This window comes from Somniosus microcephalus, chromosome 13, assembly GCF_052327205.1.
Source record: "Somniosus microcephalus isolate GS21.2 chromosome 13, FLI_Smic_1.0, whole genome shotgun sequence".
NCBI classification, from domain to species: domain Eukaryota; kingdom Metazoa; phylum Chordata; class Chondrichthyes; order Squaliformes; family Somniosidae; genus Somniosus; species Somniosus microcephalus.
In genome coordinates, this window is record NC_140999.1 from 21,411,281 (window position 1) to 21,424,417 (window position 13,137).

The window sequence follows — 13,137 nt, forward strand, 5'->3', positions numbered from 1 at the left end:
CTGGTCAGGCTCTGCATCCCTTAGGAAAGCCGTGGACATCCCAGGACAGTATTGAAGAGGCAGTGACCCAGCAATCTAGGTCTCTGCCCCTATTCCCTGAATCTTGTGCCTGGGATATTGGGTGCTTTCCTGGAGCAAGGGCTGGGAATATTTGCCCTATAGATTCAGCTTTGCTCCTTTGGTAGCACTTTGAGCCAGTAGGTTGTGGGTTCAAGTGAAGAACGGTGAGGATAACCTACACTGATATTTCAGTGCGGTACTGAGGGCGTGATGGATTGGATGAGATATTAGACCACAGTCCCGTTTGTGAGTTCAGCTAGACATAAAAGTTTCCATGGCACTATTCGAAGAAGAGCAGGGAGTTCTGGCCAAAAATCCTCCCTTAACCAAAATCAGATTAACTAGTCATCTATCTCATGGCTGTTTGTGGGACCTTGTTATATGCATTCCATGGTAGAAACATAGAAACATAGAAGATAGGAGCAGGAGTAGGCCATTCAGCCCCTCGAGCCTGCTCCGCCATTCAATGAGATCATGGCTGATCATCCAAACTCAGTACCCTGCCCCTGCCTTCTCCCCATATCCCTTGATCCCTTTAGCCTTAAGAAATATATCCAACTCCTTCTTGAATATATTTAATGAATTGGCCTCAACTGCCTTTTGTGGTAGAGAATTCCATAGGTTCACCACTCTCTGGGTGAAGAAATTCCTCCTCATCTCTGTCCTAAATGGCTTACCCCTTATCCTTAGACTGTGACCCCTGGTTCTGGACTCCCCCGCCATCGGGAACATCCTTCCTGCATCTAGTCTGTCTAGTCCTGTTAGAATTTTATAAGTTTCAATGAGATCCCCTCTCATTCTCTAAACTCCAGCGAGTATAAGCCCAATTGACCCAATCTCTCCTCATACGTCATTCCTGCCATCCCAGGTATCAGTCTGCTGAATCTTCGCTGCACTCCCTTCATGGCAAGAACATCCTTCCTCAAATAGGGTGACCAAAACTGCACACAATGGTGCATGACAACTGGAGACCAAATGAAGAGTTCATTGCCATTTTATCGAAAGATGGAAGAAAGCGTATGAAGCCTGAAATATAAAAGAACAGCTCAGTAAACTTTCATTTACCCCAATACAATAAAATAAAATTAGAGATGTTGAATGCGTTTGCCTACAGAACAAATGTGACTGCACTTCAAAGCTAATTCATCGTCTGCCAAGCATTTTGGGATGTTCTGAGGATGTGAAAGGCGCTATATAAATCCAAGAAATAAAAGCAGAAAATGCTGGAAATACTCAGCACGTCAGGCAGCATCTGTGGAGAGAGAGAGAGAGAAATAGAATTAACGTTTCAGGTCGATGGTCTTTCGTCAGAACTGCTTTTATATAAATGCAAGTTCTTTCTTCTTTTAACTGAACATACCTCCCGATTATGAAATTGCCATTTGCATATGAGGCAACAGCAAGTTGCCGTTGTACAGCATCATTGACTTAGCAAAACATCCGAAGGTGATTTTCAAGAGGGGGAAATCGAACAAGGATCCTATATCGATAAGAAAGGTGTCTGAAAGCAAGATTGAAGAGGTTCTGGGGAGGTTTTTGAAAGTGGGGAGAGATAAAGTAGGGTGGAATGGTTTAGAGGGAGAATTCCAGGTTGCAGGGCCTTGTTGGCTGAAAGACCTACCACCAATGGTGGAGCGGAGGGAGGCGGAGTTTCTCAGTAGAGCAGAGTGTGCAAGCTTGGGTAATAAAGTTAGTAGAGGTTGCAAAGATCATGGAGGGTTTTGTAGACTAAATTTGAAATCAGGCGAGTTCAGAGACTGTTGGTAAACATGGACGGTTGAGGTCTACTGGTTCCTCACTGCCCTGATCGGGATTTCCCTTTCTCACCTTCCAGCCTGACTGCCACTGGACACTCCTTCACCACTCACTGCATGCAAATGGTGCCAGAGAGGAGGTAGCTGAGGTCCATGTCCCCAGCAGAATTTCCTTCTTTCCATCCACTTACTGATGCTTCCTGGAGCCACCACGTGGAAGTTGGCGATAAAGACCAAGAATTCCCCCACTGGGGGAGATAGCCTTGAAGCGGTTTCCTTTCCCTATGGTCAGGCCCAGAGGCTTATTTGCTGTGGGCCTCAGTCTCCGCCAAGGCCGTTAGTGGGTCCAGGTTTCAGATCTTCGAGGTGCTTCTGTCCCTTGAAGGTCTGGATCTCTTGGTGCTCTAGCAGCATCTGGACTTCTTGACAATTGGACTCCTACCAGGAGCCCACCGTGTGTACTTAACGAGGCACAATCTAGGAGAATGGGTCAGTGCTGAGGCAAATATGGAGGGGCGACCAGAATTCCCACCTCTCCAGAACTCCATCATGAAAAGAAGAATTGCCTGAGTCCCCAGATGTCTTACTCATTAGTTATCCAAGGACATGTCAGATCTTGATTGGTAGCCTAGTAGGTAATGGCTCTTACTCGTACAGTACTAAATCATATAGACTAAATGGTTGCAGGTTTAATTCTAGTTTTGTGCTGAGCTAGCTGATCCCAGTGGATACAACATTTAGATACTACAATTGGTCTCATCACCCTTAGACAGCAAAGAGAAAAATAAGCCAGGGTTCTACTGTGGATCGATATTCGGTGACCCTGTTGAAAAGTATGTATATATGAATATTACATGACCTTCCTGTCTAGGCTCACACACAAGAATGGACATGTCAGTAGCTTGAGGAGAAAGGAGAAAATTGAGGGGGGTAAAAAGGCTTCTTTGTTGTGGCAGATATCGGTCTTGCAGGAATATTTTAGGATGGTGAGCCCCAGGGAAAGTGGCTTTTGGGTAAGTCATTCAATCCCTACATTCAGCTTGATGCCAATGGGCCTTGTCCATGTCTATTAGTGTTGCGTGCTCTTCGAAGTGATTCAAGATATATATGCTTGTAGCTACACTTAATGAGCTCTTTTACCAAACCCAGTACAGTGCAGAAAACAAAATAAGTGAGGTACACAAGTCCATTGGGTGTGTAATAAAGCACACAAAATGCTTAGCATTTGTAAAATCAAGTTTTATTGCCTGCTCCGGTCAGAGATCAATTGCTTTCTAAGTCTAAAAAATTATACTAGATTTTTGTTGCTTATTTCTAGACGATATTGCAATATAAAATGGAAATTTGATTAACTGTGAGATAGGACAGAAGAAGAACAAAATGGCAGAGAGTGATGATAATGAAGATCGGGAGTTTTTTAAAATTAGTTTATGGGATGTTGACGTTGCTGGCAAGGCCAACATTTATTGCCCATCCCTAATTGCCCTTGAGAAGGTGGTGGTGAGCTGCTTTCTTGAACTGCTGCAGTCCGTGTGGTGAAGGTACTCCCACAGTGCTGTTAGGGAGTTCCAGGACTTTGACCCAGCGACGGTGAAGGATCGGCGATATACTTCTAAGTCAGGATGGCGTGTGACTTGGAGGGGAACTTGGAGGTGGTGGTGTTCCCATGTGTCTGCTGCCCTTGTCCTTCTAGGTGGTAGAGGTCGCGGGTTTGGGAGGTGCTGCCGAAGAAGCCTTGGCGAGTTGCTGCAGTGCATCTTGCAGATGGTACACACTGCAGCCACAGTACGCCGGTGGTGGAGGGAGCGAATGTTTAAGGTGGTGGATGTGGTACCAATCAAGTGGGCTGCTTTGTCCTGGATGGTGATAAGGACAGATCTTTGAACCCAATGTGAAGTCTCCAAGTGTGTGGTGTAGTCAAATTTTCTGGGGGTTGAGGAGTAGCTTTAGTTCCCCAGAAGCTTTGGGTTGCCAAACAGCATTCATTTCCTGATAAGTGTATATTAAAAACTATATCCGGTGATTGTTTAGAAACAAGGGTATCAACCTCAAACTGAAGGTGAGTTAGAAGTTTTAAAGAAAAGAAAGAAAAGTTTTAAAGAAAGAGAAAGCATTTAGATTCCGCCTTTTATGTCCTCAGAATGTCCTAAAGGTCTTTACAGCCAATGAAGTACTTTTGTAATGTAGGAAATACAGCAGCCAATTTGCGCACAGTAAGGTCCCACAAACACAGATAATAACCAGATAATCTGTTTGAGTGTTGTTGATTGAGGAATAAATATTGACCAGGACACTGAGACGGGAGAAGCAGGCCCCGGGCCGTCGGACCGTGGAGCCGGTGACGGTGAGGAGGAGGCCGCGGCGACCGGAGCATTTACATCCCGACGATGTGTTCGGCGAGTCGGGTGGAGGCAGCGCAGCGCAACGAGCAGCAGCAGCAGCCACGACGACCCGCTACAGCACGTCGGCCGGCAGCTCCTTGGTGGGAAGCTCGCAGTCCGACTGGGAGGAGGGGAGCCGGGCATGGTGGCCAGAGGTTGGCTCGTGAGCGGGAGAAGCAGGCCACCACACGTGGAGCCGGCAACAGTGAGGAGGAGGCCGCGGTGACGAGGAGGACGGAGCGGCTGAGGGACATCGTGCTCCCACTGCCACTGGATGCCATTGAATTGACTTCCTGAACATGGCGCTGTAAGAATAGCTGACGTGTCCCTACGGGGAGTAAGCATCCCATTGTGCTAGTTACATATGGCAAATAAAATTGAATTGAATTGAATTGAGGAGAACTTCCCTGCTCTTCTTCGAAAAATACCATGGGACCTTTTACATCCACCTCAGAGGGCAGATGGAGCCTCAGTTTAAGGTCTCATCTGAAAGACAGCACTTCTGACAGTGCAGCACTCCCTCAGTTCTGCACTGAAGTGTCGGTCTAGATTATGAACTGAAGTCCCTTTAGTGGGGCTTGAACTCACGACTTTATGACTCACAGGCAAGAGTGCTACAACAACTTGTATTTATACAGCATCTTTAATGTAGTGAAACGCCCCAAGACGCTTCACAGGAGAGTTATCGAACAGAATTTGACACGAGCCACACAAGGAAGTATTAGAACAGGTAACCAAAAGCTCGGTTAAAGAGGTAAGTTTTAAGGGGGCGTCTTCAAGGGGGAAAGAGAGGTAGAGAGGCAGAGAGGAGCTCAGGGCCTAGGAAGCTGAAGGCACGACCACCAACGGTGGAGCGATTAAAACCGAGGATGCGCAAAAGGCCAGAATTGGAGGGGCGCTGAGATCTCGGGGGGGTTGTAGGGCTGGAGGAGGTTCCAGAGGTTTGGGGGAGGAAGGTGGGGTTACGGCGGGTAAGGTCATGGAGGGATTTGAAAACAAGGATGCCACTTAGCCAAGGTGAGGTAGAAGTTTTGTAGGTGGACAATGCAAGAGATGCAGATTGTCACGGACAGAACTGTGTGAAATGTTTAGTCCCGTTTTTTCAGTCATGATAATCAATAACTTGCATTTATATAGCGCCTTTAACATAGTAAAATGTCTCAAGTTGCTTCATAGAAGCGTTATCAAATAAAATTTGACATTGAGCCACAGAAGGAGATATTAGAACAGGTGACCAGGGGTAGGTTTTAAGGAGCTTCTTAAAGGAGGCGAGAGCAGGAAAGGTTTAGGGAGGGAATTCCAGAGCTTAGGGCCCAGGCAGCTGAAGGCACGGCCGCCAATGGTGGACCAATTAAAATCAGGGATGCGCAAGAGGCCAGAATATGAATAATACCTTCATGCCAAGAGTGGCATTGTGTTGACAATTACAATTGAAAAACCCTCATTAATTTAGGACTGCACCTTAACGATTTGCTAATTTAAGCACAGTAAGGGTTTTAGGCAGTGCCTACTTATCCTTCATATTAACAATCTACAGATTGAGACAATATACTTTATGCAGCTCCAGATGAGATTCCTTACAGTTATTTGTTTGCATTATTGTGTTTCTGGTGCTGCAACTAGTATCTTCACATAAAAACAGAAAATGCTGGAAATACTCAGCAGGTCAGACAGCATCTGTGGAGGGAGAGAAACAGAGTTAACGGGCCATATTTTCCGATCCCTACGGGTGTGTACGAGCTGTGTACACACCCATAGGGACATCGGAAACGCCGGTTTCAGGCATGCCAAGCGCATGCCCTGAAAACCGGCATTTCCGATCTGTCAAAAATGCTCTTGACAGATCGGACACCTGCCCTGGAGAAGGGCCTCTGCGGGGGGAGAGTTCCGCTTTCTGGAGACCCTCCGCCCGCAGAAAACCCTCAGAATTCTTACGGCTGGTAAAAGCACGCGTAAGGCCTGCTTTTACCAGCATAAGAGTTGAAAAAAAGTTTTTAAAAATGTTTTCACTCATTTATCATTTAAAAACACTTTAAAAAAAGGTAAGTTTATTTTTAGACCCGTAAAAAAACATTAATTATTTTTTTCAAAAAATTAAATTTTAGTTTAAAATATTTAATTTATTGTAATTTCAACTCATTTTAAAAATGTGATTTAAAAAAATTATTTAATATTTTACAGTGTTTTTGGGGTGATCTCCATTCATATATTTGACAGGTTTATCTGTCAAGTGCATGAAGGGAGATTCCCTCCTTCTATTGGCTTCCCATGGCCCACGTGATCCCAGGGATGCTGCGAACTACCTGTGCCTCTGGGATACGTGGGCCCTGCGCACTTTGAGGTTGGAGAGGCCCAGCATCGGAACTATACGCACCTCGGGAGCCCTCAGGTAAGTTCGTAGATTTTTTTCCAGAAAGCCCCCGATCGGAAAATACGGGCCAACGTTTCAGGTATGTGACCTTTTGTGGGCAGTTCTGATGAAAGGCCATCGACCTGAAACGTTAACTCTGTTTCTCTCTCCACAGGTGCTGCCTGACCCACTGAGTATTTCCAGCATTTTGTTTTTATTTCAGATTTCCAGCATCCGCAGTATTTTGCTTTTGTATTGGTATCTTCGCACTTTACGATGCTCCTCTCTCCCCCTGAGGCCATCCCAAGCTCACTGGGAGGGGTTTCACTGTGCTGGGATTCTTGCAGTGGAATGAAGCATAATCGGAGTAGTGGATGCAGTCTGCTGCCTGAATTAAAGGCACAAGTCTGGCTGGTGCAGCTGAGCAGCCTGCATAATGGCCCAGAAATTGGTGTTGGGGGCTTCCCGCGGGTGCAAGCCCCCGACCTACACTTACCTAGCGCGACAACAGTCGAGGCCTGGGCCTGCGTGGATTTCCTGTCTGTGGCCCGGTCCAGCTCCCGGCGCGCTGTGCTTGCGTGACCCAGCAGTGTACTTAGTGCGATGCGTCGGCTGGGATCACGTGAGCACTGGGCAACCAATCGGAGGATGCAAAAGTTCATTCATGAGTTTGACAGTAAGAACTGTCAAACTCATGAAAACTCCGGGCGCCCAAAACAGTACTTAAACTTGAAATAAAATTTTAGAAAACATCACACTATTTAAATGAACTATAAATAACTTTAAATAACTATTTTAAACAATAATTTAAATTTTTGAAAAAAATAATTTTATAAAAAATCGGGGCTAAAAATACACTTACCTTACTGTAAAGTCTTTAAAAATAATAAACCTGTGGAAAAAAAATTATAATTTTAATTAATAGACCACTTACCTTTTAAAATTAAGTCCTTATGTCTGGTTTTTTAAAGTGTAAAAAGTGGAGGCCTTCATGCATGGGCAAACCTGGAAAAAAAAAGGAAGTTCAACGCGCACGCGCAGACTCCTGCACGCACGCGTTCGACCTCTGAACCCTTTGGTTCAGAGGATCGGAAATGCCGGTTTCCCGCACATGCGCTGTGCATGCAGAAAACCGGCAATTCCATCGGTCTCACGCGTGAGTACACGGTGCTTACTAGCGCGTTGGGACACCAATTTCTGGGCCATTAGCTCCTGGGCTGTTCCTATTTTAGATCAAGTGACACAGTTCAAAGGGCTACTTCAGGCTCAGCTTTCTATCATACTGCGTTGCTCAGCGGATTGAGAAATGCATCATTGCACTTTGCAATGCTCCTTTCTATTCACTGCAGAAATCTTATCTTCCTCATCAGAAAAACACTCTGATGGTGGCAGGCTTAGCTTCACTGCATCGTTGTGAGGTTATCTACCTGTAAGCTCTTTTTATATAATCTACACGGTGACGTAAATACCCTGCATATCTGAGGGCTGATTCCTCAAACGGGCATGCTGGTTAGGGGTTGCCAACTCTGGTTGGACGTATTCCTGGAGGTTCCATCACATGACCTCCCACCTCACCCAGTCAAATAGCATTGCCCCCACCACCACCACCAATCATTGCTAATATTTTTATAACTAAGAAGCAAAATGGTCCAAAGAAAATGAACAAACACAGTTTTTTTTGATGCCGCAATGATTTTTCTCCAGGATCGCTCGCAGCCATATCCCGCAGATTATTCTTTAATTCCTGGAGCTCCAGGACAATCCTGGAGGGTTGGCAACCCTGATGCTGGTAGTGGTGATGCAGATTGGGCAAGATGGGGAAAGAGAATCAGATGTAAGAGTCAGATAGCCAGTTGGCAAAGGATAGAAGCCTAGGGAGCGAAATTCGGTTACGCCCCGCCGAATTATCACCGGAGATTTAGCGCCCGGCACAGAAGTACTGCCCCGGCCGCTAAATTCAGCTTACCACCCCAGACGAGGAAGCGGAGCGCTATCTTGGGCGCTCCACTTCCTCTCGGGGCGGTCTCGGGTGGCGCAAAGTGCGGTAGTGCCGGACCACTATGTGGCCGCTCCGCGTAGTGCTGACACGTTTCAGCGCTCCTCCCCTTCCGTTAAAGGGGAGGGACGCTGCGAGCTCTGCAGGGACTCCGATGGCCCACACTAGCCCACCAGGGCGGCGCAGTGCCGTGGCTGCAGCCAGGCCCCGAAACGCGGGGCCGAGCTGCGCGATTGCAGCCACGGACCACGCCAAGGGCCGTTGTGGATGGCCAACCTGGAGTTCAGCCAAAAGAAATGGCGGCGCGGGTCACGGCCACACCTCCATTTAATTAGCGCCCCACGAGCTGATATCGCCCGCGGCAGCCTTGTGGGGTAAAGCCGAATTTCTGCCGCCGGGCGGCAAGGGGTCACGGCACACGCCGTTGACGCCATCACTGGCGGCTCGGCGCTATCAGCTAGCGCCTCAGTAGTGCCCCGCCAAATTTCTCAGGGGGGTGGGGGCTAGCTCTTTGCACCCCATTAGCACTCCCTGGAGGCGCTAATGGCAGGTGCAAAGGAATCAAATTTCGCAGCCCGAGTCTTTAGTTACTTCCAAGCCTTTACTTACAGAGCAATCTGTCTGCCCCCAAAGATAAACTTACAACCCTTCTGCAGCCGACTCCCAAATATATGAGAGCAAGAGAGTCCCCATTTAATTTCCACCACCTGAATACACTTAACATCAGAGGAGAAGGTCTTGGGCCAGCTTCTCCCCATTTCACTGAGTGCAGAATTCTATGCATTGGGCACCATTTTGTGTGCAGAGTGCTATCTAATAAAGGCCCCCAAAATAATTCAAATGTCTGCAAGATACCTGGTGGAGCCATTTCCCAGATTCTTTACATAGATTGCACTGAAGTTGGTGAGCACCAATATAAAATGTGTGTTGGAGAGAAATATGGGTCAGCTATTTTGATGAGTATACTCTTAGAAGTACCTTCACAAAATAGTTTAACTGCATTAATCAGTTTCTAATTGGATAATTTGCTTTTTTACCTTACATGGGCTTTTAGCTTGTTTACTGGCCTACTATTTTTCCAGCTTCTCTGGCTATCCTCTGGGCATATTGTTTTTTATGCTCGCTTTGGAGAAAGAAGAAGACGAGAACTGGGGAGGGATGAGAGGGTGATGTATTTTCACCTGAGTTTGACTGTCTGCGCTGGCCCTTACCCAATCACCCATTTTTTTACATCTAAAAAGTGCACCTACTTAGACATGAGGGGCTGGATTTTCATTGAGGAGGTGGGACTACAACTTTTGGAGTTGTAGTCCCGCCTCCATTGAATTCTAGCCAACCCATGCGATTTAGACTTGATTGACCTTGTTGAGCCCGCCCAGCGACAGGTGACCACAGATTGAAATTTCATCTGTCAAGACCTTTTGACAGATGAAATATCAGCATTCCACAGCTGTTTGAAGCTGTCAAACACTGACAATCTGTACTCCAGGTTAATTCCTTCCTCTCAGGATGATTTAGAGATTTCCCCGGAACAGAAAGCAGAGGCTGCAGATTTTGACAGCTGGTGGCCATTCTGCTTTCTGCGCCAGTGAGATGAGGGACTCCTGAGACCGGAAGGAAGGAAGGCTGTAAAGGTAAGTAAAGGTTAGTAGAACTTCTTTAAACACTTTACACAGACCAAACACACTTACCTCTGCACTCATGCACCCATCACTCACCTGAACACTGGACATCTCGACCCCTCCAAGCCCTTCATCCCCACGGCCCGCCTCGTTAACTTGGCGTGGTTTGGAGCCGTCGGGAATCCCACATTTCAACAATGAAAATAGGGATTAGGCTAAAAACTGCCTGTTAACTACCTGTTAACAGGCAGTTAATTGGCACTAATCCCCTTCCCGCCTCGGGGAGGTGGGTCCCAGTGCGGGTCGGGTACCTGCCTCCTTTGAAACTGGCATGGAGGTGGGTTGGGGGCGGGATGGGATCGGGACCCCCGATTTCGGGATTTTAAGCCCCCCACATGCCTCCAATCCCGACTCCACGGCCCAATGAAAATCCAGCCCGAGATCTGCCTACTTCACTCGGGGAGTAATCACAGAATTAAGTTGTCTCCTTGATCCAGATCTTCACAGAGGCTCCACATTAGGGGATAGATCTGCCAGTGGCTTCCACAGTGACCAGAACATTGAACTTTTAACTACTAGATCTTTTCGAGCAATAGTAGGTTGTGTGTGGCATTTTGCTGCAAATAAATACAAAATGTACATACAGTACATTGAAGTTTGGAAGAACATCCAGTGTTACCCCAAGCGGCCAGCCTAATGCCATGGTGTCAGCTGTGGCTCAGTGGGTAGCACCCTCGTCTCTGAGTCAGAAGGCTGTGGGTTCAAGTCCCACTCCAGAGTCTTGAGCACTAAATTTTAGGCTGACACTGCAGTGCAGTACTGAGGGAGTGCTGCACTGTCGGAGGTGCTGTCTTTCGGATGAGACATTAAACCGAGGCCCTGTCTGCTCTCTCAGGTGGATGTTAAACATCCTATGGCACTATTTCGATGAAGAGCAGGGGAGTTATCCCCGGTGTCCTGGCCAATATTTATCCCTCAATCAACATCACAAAAGCAGATTATCTGGTCATTATCACAGTGCTGTTTGTGGGAGCTTGCTGTGCGCAAATTGGCTGTTGCATTTCCTACATTACAACAGTGACTACACGTCAAAAAAAAAGTACTTCGTTGGCTGTAAAGAGCTTTGGGATGTCCAGTGGTCGTGAAAGGCGCTATATAAATGCAAGTCTTTCTTTCTTTAGTGTGAGTTCATGAACATGTAACTTGCAAGTGGCTTCTGTTGGCAGCAGGCTTGATGGTCTCAACTTGCACAATTTAAGTGCAACATTAAGAAGAATATTTAAGTGACAGTAGAAAATTCTCCCTTGCAGCAATATGGGCTTACATCTACATGAGAGGAAGAGCTGAAAGGTTGCTTGAGTATTTTTGCATGCAGCCTCACTGAAGTATCACTGAGTTGACAGTAAACTTTTTGAGCCCTGCAGCCTATGGCCATATACTTAGAGCAGGAAAATTGGGTCGTTCCTACCATGGCAATTTCCCTGGAGTTCTGAATTTCTTTTGCACATTTGCTCCCATGACCTATGGATGTGCTGGAACTGGGTTATCTCACTCTACCACCTCTGTTCAGACATTTCATACATGCCCCTTATAGAAAGGTGACCCACTGCTCCAGAAAAAGCAATCCTCTTTTGCTGCAACTGCAGGACCAATTCCTTCTTTTAATGGAATAATCTTGTTCCTGTTTCTATTCCTGTTCCCGGAGGCACAAGTTTGGGCATTACTGATAATCTTGAAATGGCGCACTCCCAGTGGGGAGTCCCACTCACAGGGAGGGTGGGAGCATTGAATGAATCCTATCCTATCGATGCATTTAAGGGGAAGCTAGATAAAGACATGAGGGAGAAAGGAATGGATGGTTATGCTGATAGGACTAGATGAAGAAGGGTGGGAGGAGGCTCGTGTGGACCAGTTGGGCCAAATGGTCTGTTTCTGTGCTGTACATTCTATGTAATCCTATTATGTACTCAGGAACTGATAGCATTGTGTGTGTATGTTGGTGGGTGATGTGGGGTGGGGGTTTGCAATCTATGTGATTGCTGCTGCCTTATTGGCCCAGAAATTCGGGTCTCCACGGGTGAGTACGCACGGGGTACTCACCCGTAGGCCCGATGGAAGTGCCGGTTTCCTGCATGCACTGCGCATGCGTGGGAAACCGGCACTTCCGTTCCTCTGAACGAAGGGGTTCAGAGGTCAAACGCATGCACGGGGGAGTCTGCGCGTGCGCTTTGAACTTACGTTTTTTTTACAGGTTTTTCCGTGAGGGTAAGTCTTTAGAATTTAGAAATGTAAAAAGCAGGCGTAAGGCCTGCTTTTTACAAGGTAAATGGTCAATTAATTAAAATGAAAACATTTTTTCCACAGGTTTATTATTTTTAAATAATTTAACGCAAAGTAAGTTTATTTTTAGCCCCGTTAGAATATAAAATTATTTTTTTCAAAAATTTAAATTATTGTTTAAAATAGTTATTTAATGTAATTTATAGTTTATTTAAAAAATGTGATTTAAAAAAAAAAATTATTTGAAGGTTTACTGCTATTTTGGGGCCGTAGTATTTATAAGTCTTGACAGCTCTTCCTGTCAAGACTTATGAATGGAGCATTCCCTGCTCCGATTGGCTGCCCATGGCCCACGTGATCCCAGGGGACGCATCGCACTAACTGCGCCCCTGGGACACGCAAGCACTGTGCGCCGGCAGCTGGGCCAGGCCCCAGATCGGAATTCCACGGGGCCCTACAGCTCAACTGCCGGCGCGCAAGGTAAGTGCAGGTCAGGGGCTTGCAGCCGCGGGAAGCCCCCAACCCGAATTTCTGGGCCATTTCCTTTTGGTTTTCTCTTGCCTCTCCCATAACGTTCCACCTATCCCTTTTAAAAGGCACCAACTCATGCTGCGGATGGTACACCAGATAGCGATCAAGGTTCAGAACGCTGACTGATTATTCTCCATCCTAACCTTGGAATGTCTAACGCCAA

The 13,137-nt window shown here is 46.6% G+C and overlaps 1 long non-coding RNA gene across 1 annotated transcript in view; it reads right to left on the minus strand.

Annotated features, from left to right (window-relative positions):
* Window positions 1-7,585, minus strand: part of LOC147108120 (uncharacterized) — a 33,845-nt gene extending 26,260 nt beyond the window's left edge. Inside the window, exon 1 of the long non-coding RNA XR_015080703.1 lies at window positions 7,480-7,585. This is a non-coding gene — a long non-coding RNA (uncharacterized LOC147108120). The remainder of the gene's footprint in view (window positions 1-7,479) is intronic.
* Between the last annotated feature and the right edge of the window lie 5,552 nt (window positions 7,586-13,137).